Raw genomic sequence first — 11,442 nt, forward strand, 5'->3', positions numbered from 1 at the left:
TTTTTCCTTTTTTGATTCAGACTACTCACCATGAGTGATATCATAATCACACTGTGTATTTTTGTCATTGACATTCAAATTTTTATTTTTTTTTGTTATATCCAATGTGTAAAATGAATGCACGTCACACAAAGAACTTTTTCTTTCTACAAGACCAAAATGTATGTGTATTATGACACACAGTGATTTTCATTTCAATAGTATAATGGGTGTGTGTGTTTGTGTGTGTGATCAGATTCTATTAAATTTTTTTGTATTCAGGATACAGAAAAAAAGAACAAAATAATAATACCCGTACATGAAAAAAAAACATAAAAATCAAGAATTAGAATTAGAAATTGGATATTGTTTCTACATTCAAAATGATATCAACATTGGTTGGTTGTTTGGTTGGTTGTTACAGGGTTTTTTTTGTTGTTGATCCGATTGAAATGGTAATTATTGTTGTATTCTTCTTTCCAAATTGGAACAACATCGACAACAACAACAACATCAGCTAAATCAAATCAAAAGAAATTAGTTTTTTTTATTATTATATATTTTGGTTGTCCGTATTTGAAATCAATGAACCACGAATATTGTGTTATGATGATGTTCGTTTTTTGTTGTTGTTGTTTTCTATTTTTTTTTATATAAAAAAAAAGATGATATCAGAATTACCTGTGTACGGTTTGGTTGATTGGATTGACCACATTGAGAATAAGTTATTATCATTATTCAATGAAAAGAAATGATGAGAGAAAAGCCTACGGAAACCATAAGTTTTAATTGAAAATTGAAAAAAAAACAACAAAAAAAAACATTTCACTTGAAAAGCAGTGAATGAAAATTGTTGGAAAGCAAAACTAAAAAAAAAATGCTGAGAAATAAAAAAAAATTAAATTTTATCTTTGATTTTTTTTTCTAAAACGGCCATACTTGAAAATAAATAATGTTCATAATGGGAAATTATTTATGCATGACGCCTCAATTCTGTTTCGTTTTGTTCATCAACATCAAATGAGAATAATTTAAATTTAAATTTTCAGAAGAAAAAAATGGTACAATTTGAATCAAATTAGTATCACATTTTTTTGCCATTATTATTATTATTCTGTATCTGTGTTTTGACGCTTGACTTGTCCGCATCAATGAATGATGGTACTGAAATAAATTTTTCCCATTTTCGGATGATATTGATGTGATGCAAATAAATGTAAGATGAAGAAATTGTGGAAAAACACTTTCTTTTGTTAAATGCTGAAACGTAATTTTTCATTCGCAAGGAATATATTGAAATTCATGACAAAGCGTAAATGAAACAACAACAAAAACAAAAAACTTTGGCAAATGAACTAATGAGAGAAAGAGAAAATATTTCAACTTCCAAGCATAGAAAAAATAATACAGACAAGTAACACAGTATAGATTGATATTCTGATTAGAAATTTTTTTTTTTTATGATGAGTTGCTCATTAATTCTGGTCAAGTGGCTGTTATCATCATGTTTATATTCCTTTTTGATTATTATCAGATTTGTAAGATCAAATTATGAAATCAAATCAAATGAGCAAAGCAAAAAAAATAATCTTTCTCAGCAATTAATTTATGGATGCTTTTCGCCTGATTTCGGATGTTAATTAGATTTTCGTGTTTTTTCATTTTCTTCGGTTAAAGATAAAAAACTGAATTAGATAACGGGTTGTTTATCCATAAGTGAGCAGAAAAAAAATTCTATTTTAATCTTTGACTACTTTTTTTTTGATCCACCATCAAACACCACAAAACATAGAAAACATCTTAGTTTTTTTTTCTTGGATTCATTAATGAAGATGTCATTAATATTAATTGCAATCACACAATAATATGAATGTTTTGTTGTTTGATGTTTTTTTTCCATTGTTTTTTTTCTTCTCATTTTTGTTTTGCTTTCACAACATTCATATTTTTATGGTCGTTATCTTTTATTTTTATTTTTTTTTGCTGGTTCGGACCGGTAAAAGGAAAATGAAACCGGAAATGTAATGCAAATTTTATTTCATTCGTTTTATTTCGTCGATTAAAACATTTCAAATAAAAGCTGATATTTTTTTTTGAACGAAACAAACAATAATCAAAATAACTGAATTGACAAAACTACAGAATACGATTCTATTTTTACTAAGAAAAATCTCTTTCTATTTCTTTTTGATCTTTTTGTTTTGTTTTCGTAAAAAAAAGTTCAAACCAATCTTTGGTGGTTGTCGAATGAAAGTTTTTTTTTGGTGAAAAAAAAGAAAACATTTTGCGGTTGATGATCATCGTTTATCATCATCGTTGTTGTTGTTGTTGTTTCTTTTTATTGTAAAGCTTGATTTTTTTTTCTCTTATGATTCTTGTTATGGTTGTATTTTGCGATTGACATACTTTTGTAACAAAGAATTTTTTTCCCAAAGAACAAACATAAATCATTCAATTGCCTTTACAAAAACAGTGTGTCGAAAAAGACATCCTTTTCACTATTATCATCATTATCACTTTAATAACAAAATCTTATCCATAAGGAAATTGACCATTGAATCTTTTCTATTTTAAAAAATGTCAGTCATTCAATTTTGTATTTTTTTAAAGTTGGTAATCTTATTTCGTTTTTGGTCAGCCAGCCAGTTGTTCAAAATCATCGAGGCTTACAAGAGTCATTGCAATTTTTTTTGCCAAATCGAGTATACACGCAGACATACTTGAAATTTGAATGGATCATCATCATCATCATCATGATGACTGTGTGAAAAATCGTTATTTTCTTTGTTCACCCTATGGATGGAATTGAATTATTTCTCTGGTTTTTCACTTTGGTCAGCAAAAAAAAGAGACAAAACTGAACTGAACTGAAAAAAAATCCAAATCCATTTGATGTTCCCGTTTTTTTTCTCGGGGAAAGAACTGATCTCAAACTAAATACAATGGATAACTTGTTCCAAATTCTTGGAAATAAATGAATGATTTGTTCTTTTTGTTGTTTTTTGTCATTTTTTATCTTTAATGGTGAAAATGATTACGACCCTGAAGCCATGACCAAAAAAAAAAATCAAATGTTTTATCATTTCGAAACATTAGTCCTAGTAGAATTGTTTTGGTTGTCATCGAGAATGATGATTAGATTATGATGATAAATTGTTTTTTTTTGTTTATGTGTATCCACTATAATCTCGACATTTCCAACAAAACAAAAACTAAATTGAAAATTAATTTTCATTTTTTTTCAAAAAAAAGGATGATTGCCATTAAATATATTTGCCTTTAGGAACAGATTAAAGCAAAAGTTTTTCTTTTTTTCCTAAAAAAAATTGTCAATATCAGAATAAAAATCAATGCCTAAAAGTGAAAAAAATAATGACATGAATCAATCATTTGATTAGACATAGAAACAAAAAGAATCTTTTTTTATATCAGCAAAAAACAAAACAAAAAACGAAATAAAAACAAATAACAATAGCCAGCCAATTATGAGGATAAAATAATAACAATAATGCTATCGATTGGGTTGACTATGTATATCGATAATGATCAATATCAATCAAATCAATAATAGTGCCAAATAAGAATCCCCCCACAAAAAAATATAACGTATATCCATTTATATCCCAAATATACAGAGTGTTTGTGTGTAATCAGCACTAACCGTTTTTTGTTTTGTTTGTTATTGAAAGAATTTTATTTTATTTTTTTATTTTTTCTGGTCAAAATGGCTTTCTCAACCAGAAAAAACACCATGTAGCAAGGATAATGGGCCTTCAACCAACATATTTTTTTTATATCATAATCATTGACTCAATAAACATTCAGAGCATTTTTTTGTTGTTGTTGTTGTTGTTGATATAATTTCTTATCCATAATCAATATAGAATAGCTGTATAATGAAAGTTGGCCAATGAATGAATGCAATGAAATCAAATCGATATGATCATCATCATCATCATTATCATCAATATCATTATTAATGTATAATAATAATAATAATATATAGCCAATAGTCGGTTATTGTTGATGGCCGATTAAATATATATAATGACTGTGGATATTTATTTGTCCATTTATTTGCTCATCATGATTATCATGATGATGATCATGATGATGATGGAAATGACACATTACTGATGACGATACAAAAAGATAATCGAAAAGAAACTTACGTAAAAATTGACCACCATCACCACCACCACCATTATTGATGTTGTTCGTGTTTTGATTTGAGAAAAGGACCAATACTATTTTATTCATTTTTCTTATATATAGGAAAATACATGTGTGTGACTAAGAGTCATAATTCACAATAGCCCCCCCAAAGTGGAAGACACTTTCATAGAGTTGTTTTTTTGTTTTTTGCTTAAAGGGTTTTGTGAGAAAATCACTAATCTGTTGATCACTAGGAATATATGAAATATTACAAAGATTATTTAAAATATTTTCTAAGATAAATTCACGGCGAATATCAATGTGTTTCGAATGTCGTTGAGGACCATCTTTGAAGATACGAATTGCACTTTGATTATCTGATTTAATATGGAATTGTGGTTGTTTCTTTTCGATATCACAAATCAGTCGCGAAACCCATAATCCTTCAGCCACTCCCATCGATATTGCATAATATTCAGCTTCAGCAGTTGATATTGATACGATTTTTTGTTTCTTGCTAACCCAGCCAATTGTTGAACCATAATATTGGATTAGAATACCCGAAATTGATTTTCTGCACGATGATTGGCCAAAGTCTGCATCTGTGTAGATCATTAGATGATTACTATCATGGTGCCCTAAACTTAAATCCACGTCCAGTGTTCCTTTCAGGTATCGCAAAATGTTTTTAGCACACTCCCATACGTGTCTAGTCGGCTGATGCATTTTAGAAGACAAGACATTCACACTCGCAGCAATATCTGGTCTTGTTCGATTACTCAAATACTGTAGGCATCCAATAATTTTTTGTGTCGATTCGACATCAAAAGGTTCACTTTTGATATCAATGTTGAAATCACCTAATGGTGTTTGCGATATTCGTGCATCTTCCAAATCGTATGTTTTGATTAAATCAACAATATATTTCTTTTGACAAATTCGATAGAAATTTTTCACCTTCTTGATTTCTAAACCACAGAACAGGCTAACTGGTCCTAGATTTTTGACTTCTATATTGCGGGATAGACACTCCATCACATATTGAATGTCACTATCTTCTTTTGTACATAACAATATATCATCAACATAAACGACCAATATGATACATTTCGATGGATGTATATACAAGCATCTATCATTCAAGCTGCGATTAAAACCACAATCTGATAGGATACCATTCAATTTTTCGGACCAACATCTTGAGGATTGTTTGAGACCATATAGACTTTTCTTCAATTTCCAGATGATGCCCGCTTTTTTATGTCGTTTAGGTGGTTCAACGTAAATGTTTTCTTTTAGTTCACCATTGAGAAAAGCGGTTTTAACATCCAAATGTGTCACATTAAGATTGTTAACTGCCGCGTATGTCAAAACTAATCGGATAGTTGTGAAATTCGTAACAGGTGAATAGACATCATGATAATCAACATCTTTAACTTGATTAAAACCTTGACAGATCAATCGAGCTTTATAACGTTCAATTTCCCCATCCTTATTCGTTTTTAAGCTGAAATTGTATCTGCTACCGACAATATTCTTAGCACATACTTCCGATTCCAACACTTCTTCATAGACATTATTCTTTAATATCGATTCAAATTCTTCATCCATTGCTTCATTCCATTTAGATGATTGTTCTGACTTCAAAGCTTCATCATATGTCTTCGGAACTTGAACTACATTTTTGAGGACCAAACCAGCTTGATAATAATCAGGTGGTACACCACGATTCTCTCTTTCTGATCGACGAACTTGTTCATCAACATTATCGTCGACCACCTGATTATTACCATCATCAGAAGAAATGTTGGCATCAATAAAAAAATCAGAAGGATCGGTATCAAACGAACTGTCAATATTACGGTTGTCTGATTCATCCGATTTCTCGTTTTTGTTTTCTTTCCAGTAAAAAACATTATCAAGAACACGAACATTTCTGGAAAAAATCACTTTTGACTCCAATGGATCATACAAACGATATGCTTTGTGATAATCTGAATATCCCATAAAAACAAATTTTTTACTGGTCAAATCGAACTTTGACCTTAGTTCACTCGGTATATGATGATAAGCAATAGACCCAAAAACATGTAAATCACCAGGATCTCGTTTATTTCCGAACAATAATTCAAACGGTGATTTGTTTTGATTCGAATTAGGTATGACATTATACGTAAAAGAAACATTCAACAATGCTTCTGTCCACAAACCTTTCGGTGCACTTGATTGAGACAATAAAGTCCTGATCATTGAAGATAGACTTTGAATCATACGTTCAGCTTTTCCATTTTGTTGATGACAATAAGGGACAGATTTTTCATGTCTTATACCTTCTTCCATCAAATAATTATCAAATAAAGCGGACACAAATTCTCCACCATTATCGGAACGAATGGCTTTAATTTGGTATCCCGTTTGTCGTTCAACATACGCTTTATATTTCTTAAACACTTCAAAAACATCAGACTTTTTCTTCAAAGCAAACGATGAAACATAATTAGAAAAATCATCAATAAATACCACATAACATGTTTCCCCATTCGAACCCAAGGGACAAATACATACATCCATGTGAATCAATTCGAGAGGATCACAAATTTTACCAGCTGAAAGTGGATACGGTAATTGTTTTTGTTTATTCATCAAACAGTCTTCACAATTTTTCTCGGGCAACAACTTGATATCATAATCCTTTGAAATTTGTGATGATCTGACCGCTCCTGGATGTCCAAATTTACGATGCCATGTATTGTTTGATTCGAACGTTGTACAACACATGTTTTTTGCATTTTGGAATCGATACAGGTTGTCCTTCCATATAGCACGTGCGACAATCACATTATCCTTATAAATATTGACAATATTTTCTTTGACAACCAAAATATATCCACTTTCACATAATCTTTTCATCGATACAAGATTGAATTTCAATTTCGGTACAAACTTGGCCCCTTTTAGAACTACTTTTGCCATATTCTGGTTAAATTCACAAAATAAATTGACTTCTCCTTCACCAACAATTGATTCAGTGCTACCATTAGCACACTCAACCAAACCATGACAAGCCTTTAAGTTACCAAATAGAATCTTCGATGATACATAATGGTTACTAGCACCGGAATCTAATATAAAAACATGATCTTCTCTCTTATCAATCAACGAAAAAGAAAAATACTGTGAATTCAATTTATTTTCATCATCACAATTACAAATACATATTTTTTCAGTTTTTGTTGATTTAGCAGCTTTCATCGCTTCCAATTGTTCTAAATCATATTTTTTCTTGAAACAAAAACGTTCAACATGCCCAGGATTTTTACAATAAAAACACACAATTTGTCTAGATGAACGAACGGCCAATGAATTTTCGTGAACCGGTTTTTCTCCATAAACTCTTTTTTCTTCGTCACATATTCGAACCGATACCTCGTTCCATCTCAATTTCGACTTATCTGATGTATCAAATTGATTCCAAACACGTTGCATATCATCAGGTAAATTTAACAATAGCAAAAGTACACGATAATGTTCATCTACATCAATACCAATCCACGATAATTCTTCAAACAATTTTCGCATTTCTTTGACATAACTATCCATTTCTCCTACTTTACCTTTCAAATTCATCAATTTCTTCCCAATCATCAAAACGGACAAAAAACCGACATTTTCATATCTTTCTTTAAGAATCTGTAGAGCATCACACGGAGTTGTGCATTTCATAATATATTCGATTGGTTCATCACCACACGTTTGCACTATTACATTCAATGCCTTCTTGGCGTTCATGATTTTTTTCTCGTCCCATGTTGCAGGTATTACAGACGTTGTGATGATATCTCTGTCAAAATGCGAACCCAACAGTAAATCAATTTTAAACTTCCATATTCGATAATTCTTGCCATCGAATTTTTCAATGTTAGATCGTGCTTTTTCCAAATTAGTAGCCGAAACTTCCATTATTGATCACAACACAAGCAAAAACAAATAAAACACAGTAAAAAAACACAGTAAAAAACACAGTAAAAGAACGCACAATAAAAATGAGCCTCAGTCTCATAATCTGTTTTGATTTGAGAAAAGGACCAATACTATTTTATTCATTTTTCTTATATATAGGAAAATACATGTGTGTGACTAAGAGTCATAATTCACAATAGTTCGATGGTTATATAACGATGCTAAAGAAAAAATTTTCAGTAAATATTTTTTTTTTTTTTTTGAAAATAATAAAATTGATGATTAAACGGACAACGAAAATTAAACACGATGCATGAATATCTGTATGTTTAAAATCGATTATCATCTTTCTTTCTTTTTTTTGTTATTGAAAGAAGATGAATAAAGAAAAGAAGAAGAAAAAATCACATACAAACATTCTTGCACGCGCTAAACTTTCGGCCTGAATTGAATGCTTTTGGTAACCAAAAAAAAAAAAAGAAGCTTTCTTGGAAGAAAATTGAATTATTGTTATTAATATAATGAATAAACTTCCGTTCTTTTTTTGTTGTTGCTTTGTTGTAAGCCAAACAATGATTTTATTATTTTTGAATTGAATTATACTGATTTTTTATTGAATAACGACGATAACTGAATCCTATGATGATGTAAAAAAATAGAAAAAAAAGAAAATCAAAGATTAGTTAGAATAGATACAATGCATGGATGAATCAAACAAAATTTTGGTAAATATTAACCGTATAATGATTCGAGAAGAAGAAAAAAATCAGTAACGAGCCTATGAATTCATAAATGCGGAAACAAACATAAATTTTCGTCGCATTCATATACACACACACAAACACAATGAACAAAATGAAAAAAAACAACTAAAAAACTGAATGAAGGTTATGTCGATCCTGAAACAACAACCGACGACAAAAAAAAATGATTGATTGAGCTGCCCTTTTTTTCAGGGTTGTTATACTCATCGGTGATTGTCCCTTGCGTGAAAAAACAAATAACCGAACTTAAATACGAAACATAAAAAAAAAGTTTCATTTTATTCCGGTATTCGGTAAACGAGAGTTATTTTTTTTCCAAAACAAAATTCTTCATGGTTCACCCATTATAAAATCGTTGTTGTTGTTTTTTTCAGGCAACTTTTTTTTGGAAAAAAATAAATAAATTCTGATTATCTAAACTCAATTTCTTGCTGTTTAAAAATTGAATTTTTATTCTACAAAAAAATTGAAAAAGATTTACTACCCTTTTTTCTCATATTTAAATATTAGGAAAAAAATCGAATAAATTAGTCACTCAGTTTTCTCTCATTCAAAACTACGACAGCAACAACAACTCGAAAAAAATCAATCATCGAATAATGTTTGCATCGACAACGATGTTGATGATAATAATAATAATAATAAAATTTCAACGACAGAATTCATTTTGAAGTTTGTTTTTTTTTCGTTCTTTTTCTCTCACTTACAATCTTGATGAAAAAATTTTTACGTCATGAATATTATAAATAGTATCGATAATGTTAAACATAGAATGAAAAAATGAACAAATCGATCAAATCACAACTGGTCGTCATTGTTTTGTTACAATCGAAAAAAACAAAACAAAAACAGCAGATATTCGATTGATTGATTGATTTGGCTTCTTCAATCAATCTATACATAAGACATATTATTTTACCGAATACGATTAAATGGTGGATTTGATCTTTTTTTTTCACTGCCAAAAAAAATGAATGTTTTTCTAATGGTTTGCAATCATCGATCGTGTTTTGTTCCACGGTGAGCAAATCGATGAATTCTGATTGTTTTTTTTTCAATACCATATTTATTCCGTAGATAGTTTACCAGAATTGAACAAATTTTTCAACTTTCAAAAAGAATAACGACAACAAAAAAAAATTACTTCCATCTAGTGGTAACGATCATCTATGGATGTTTCAGCAAAATAATTTAGATTGATAAAATGGATTTATATTCTCTTATTTCATTATCACAATGAAAAGATATCGATTCGACTTTGATCCAACAAAACAAAAAACAAGCCAACTCTTAATATTAGAAAAAGGAAAAAAAATATTAAGAGTAAAAAAATAGATAAATAGATAAATAAAGGCTAAAATAAAAAATAAAACGAATTCATAGAATTCGAATGAAAAACCATTAATAGCATAGCACTTAACACTTGGATGGCTTAAAATATTTTTCATTCTTTTTTTTTCTTTTTCTTTTTTTGTTGTTGTTGTTGATATCTTCGATAAAATTGGATACCATCATTCTTTCATCTTTTTTTTCATTGTTTGAAATAAACCAAACGAAACCAGTCGAAAAAAAATGGGAGAAAAAATGCCTGAAAACACCAATAAGCAATTTTTCATGACTCAAGTTTCTTATGATAAAAGAAAGATAGTGAAGAAACTTGAAATAAATAAAAATGATAACCGAACCCAGTCAACAAAGCTGATGATGATCTTCAATGAACAAAATATAATAATAATCTAATTGCTATCTTTATACTTAACTCTATATTTCTTTGCTCTTTCACACATAGAAATGATGCTAAGGAATTTTTCAACATTTCACATTCTCGTTTTCTAAACAAACAACAATGAATGAATGTATTCGGGTGCGTGTGTCGTTTGTCCATCATACATTGTGATCGTAAACATTATCTTTTTATTCTATTCGAACATTTACTAAATGAAAGATTCAGATTCACATTGATCAGATCCAAAAAAAATGCTTATTATAACAAACACTATCCACACACACACAAAAAAACAAAAAAAAAAAATGTCAAAAAACTATTACAGGGCAATGGGACATCATTTTTTTAATATTCTACTACTGCCATTCATATATCGAACAAAAATGGAAAAACATGTTTTCATTTTCACAATTAGCTGGTTATTTTCTCCATCATTGCCATTACCGCCCATTTGAATAACTGACTTTATCGGTTTTTGAATGTGAAGAAAAGGAAAAAAAAGGATAATGGAACATTCACATGCATACCATACTTAATGCAATGGAATATAGTCGATCAAACTTTTTGTTGTTGTTGTTGTTTGTTTGAAACACTGACGGAACTACACATTCATAGAATAAAAGTGCAAGCCTAGAAGCCATTGAGGCGTATGACGACTTGCATCTTCAAGCAATTCTTGGTCTACATCATCATCATGGACATCGATTCAATTGTTATATGTGTTTCATTTTTGTTATATATTTTAGTTGTGTTGACGATCAATTTGCCAATGCTCTCTTCCTTTTTGTTGTTGCTGTTGTTGTTGTGTCATTTCCATATATTTCTTTTTTTTTCCATTTCAATATTGAATCTCATCGA

Source organism: Dermatophagoides pteronyssinus, unplaced genomic scaffold, assembly GCF_027571235.1.
Source record: "Dermatophagoides pteronyssinus isolate colony J.1.1.1.1 unplaced genomic scaffold, Derpt_VIB-CSIC_2022.12 sq0005, whole genome shotgun sequence".
Lineage (NCBI taxonomy): Eukaryota > Metazoa > Arthropoda > Arachnida > Sarcoptiformes > Pyroglyphidae > Dermatophagoides > Dermatophagoides pteronyssinus.